Genomic DNA, 2,576 nt, shown 5'->3' with positions numbered 1-2,576 from the left:
CTACCTGCCGTACCCAGAAGCATCTGGCAACACCTCCCACTGGTCATCTGCCGAAGTCCACGCACCTGCGTGCCACCACCACATTGGGCATTGACTTCTCTTCTGCCTCGTGAGTGTGTCCTATCTGCGTGACCTCACTCTGAACCGCGATGGCACAGAGTCTGGAGAAGGTAGCTCACAGGCTTCTAGCCTCGGAGATACAGGGAACAGCATTAAAGAAAGAACATGGTGCTGAGTAGCTTACTGATAGTGCAGGCTATATCCTGTCTCTAGAAATTTTCTGAAGCTGAGTTTTGAGCCTGGGACTCTTAAAGAGGAGGATGTTATTCCTCCAAAATCAAAGGTGCTAAGAAAAACATTTCTTATGTGGACCAGGCCAATAGAAATAAGAGGTAAATAGCAACTGGGAACATGATGGCCCTCAAAGTTAAGATTCTGTAATGGTGGTCTTGCAGACGCCACTACCCCAGAAGGTCTGGCACGGTCCAGCCATGGTCAGCCCCACCGTGTTCTTCAGCGTCACCATGGATGGCGAGCCCTCAGGCTATGTCTCCTTCGAGCTGTTTGGAGACAGAGTTCCAAAGACAGCAGAAAACGTTCGTGCTCTGAGCACTGGGGAGAAAGGATTTGCTTATAAAGGTTCCTGCTTGCGCAGGATTATTTCGGGATTTCTATACCAGAGCAGTGCCTGTACATGCCATAATGGCACTGGCGGCAAGGCCGTGTACGGGGAGAAACCTGATGATGAGAATTTTATCCTGAAACACACGGGCCCTGGCATCTTGTCCACGGCACACGCTGGACCCGACACAAATGCTTCCCAGGTTTTCATCTGCTCCGCCAGGACCGAGTGGTTGGATGGCAAGCATGTGGCCTCTGGCAAGGTGAAAGAGGGCAGGGATATTGCAGAAGCCATGGAGCGCGTTGGGTCCAGGAATGGCAAGGCCAACAAGATCATGATTGCTGACCGTGGGCAAATCGAATAAACTTGACTTGTGTTTTATCTTAACTACCAGACCATTCCTTCTGTCGCTCAGGAAGGCACCTCTTCGCCCCCATCTGCTAGACACAGCCTATCATCTCTGTGCTGTCCCTGAAGTTCGAGGGGTTCCGTATGTTCCTAATATTCCCCTCCAAGTCTAGCTGCATTGCGGAGTTACGTTTATGATAATGAAATGAAAACTAAACAGCAACGATAATGCCAACAAAAGATTCTGTAATGGTTGTAATAGTTGTGGATGTGAAACAGGAGGAAAGCAGGAACTGGTTCAAGCAGAACTACCGGGAAAATTGGGCAACTCTCATACCCACAGCCTTACGCCGCACGGTATAGTTGGACCCCAACATTTCCTTACCTCCTGGTAGAATATGTTCCACACTTCAGTCAGCTGAGTGTCTGTTCTACTCCCGGATGCCACGGTCAGAGTCTTGGATAAGTTTTAGGATAAGTCCGCTCCTCCGGAGAGAAGCCTCCAGGAGGCGACAGGGACTGGCTAGGGGGTCATCCCTGGATACCTGCTCCATCACACCAGTCGTCCAGGGCATGGGGCCTGGCTGAGAGTGCTAAAACCACTCTGGGGGTTGCTTTTAGTGGCATATTCTACTTGCCATCTGATTCACAACATTTGCTTCCAGAAGCTGTGCTTTTGGCCTAGGTACAAGACTACAAGGCTGAAGCCTCCATGAAATTGACCTAATGCTGTTTAAAACTGTTACTGCTTCTTGCGAGTCATAAAGTCTGATTTACTCCTCACAGAGTGCTAGTAATCAGGTTTCTTTTCATCACAAAGTAAAATAGTCTTTGCATATTCATGATTAGGTATTGGGAAGGAATTTTACCTAAGCACCCAGGGACTCTTGATTTAATCTAACTGAAATATTAACCTCAATTTTTTAAAATATGTCAATAATAATACTTCTAATTTATGTCTTCTGAGTAATTTGTATTGGAATTATAATCAATATTATTCTAAAGATTAAAAAAATTCTGGTTGGGAAGTAGAGATCTATCTGCTATTAAAATTTCGTTTCTTTGATAATGATTAGCAAGCAAACAGAAAGGCATAAGAACTTAATGATGAAAATATTAACTTTTAAGATCATTTTCCAAAGTAGATAGTTAATTACCAGAAGCTGTACTCTTTTCTCGCTCTATACTGAACTGTCCTTTACTTGCTCTGAACACTGGTTTATTGCCTCTTCTTGCTGTCTCTCATTTTGTTTTCGTGAAGCAAAGGCACTTCATATGATTTTAGACTTCATATGATTTTTCTATTGACGATAAGATGTCAGCAGAATGTTTTACAAGAGAGTACTTTCAGGGGCTGCATCTGACTCTCTGATCTTTAACATATGATATGTTTTACCTCTAGACTAGTATAAGGATGAGACGTCAAGACTAAGAATGCTAAGAGACATGTTCTGGAAAATAATGCCTGCAAGAAATCATTCTAAGCTAATCAACAATACCTTAATCAAAGGGTATAATGTTTCAGTTGTAGGGGAAACCAAGAATACTGGAATTTGTTCCAGAATTTAACTTCACCGTGATTTAATGTATAAACATAAATGTGAAA

General features: G+C 43.9%; 1 pseudogene; it reads left to right on the top strand.

The window, feature by feature from the left end:
- The first annotated feature begins 440 nt into the window (after window positions 1-440).
- On the top strand, window positions 441-986 carry LOC144229369 (peptidyl-prolyl cis-trans isomerase A pseudogene; annotated as a pseudogene).
- Window positions 987-2,576: the final 1,590 nt, after the last annotated feature.

The sequence above is a fragment of the Crocuta crocuta genome, unplaced genomic scaffold, assembly GCF_008692635.1.
Source record: "Crocuta crocuta isolate KB4526 unplaced genomic scaffold, BGI_CrCroc_1.0 scaffold224, whole genome shotgun sequence".
Lineage (NCBI taxonomy): Eukaryota > Metazoa > Chordata > Mammalia > Carnivora > Hyaenidae > Crocuta > Crocuta crocuta.
This window is presented reverse-complemented; position numbering and strand designations above follow the sequence as displayed.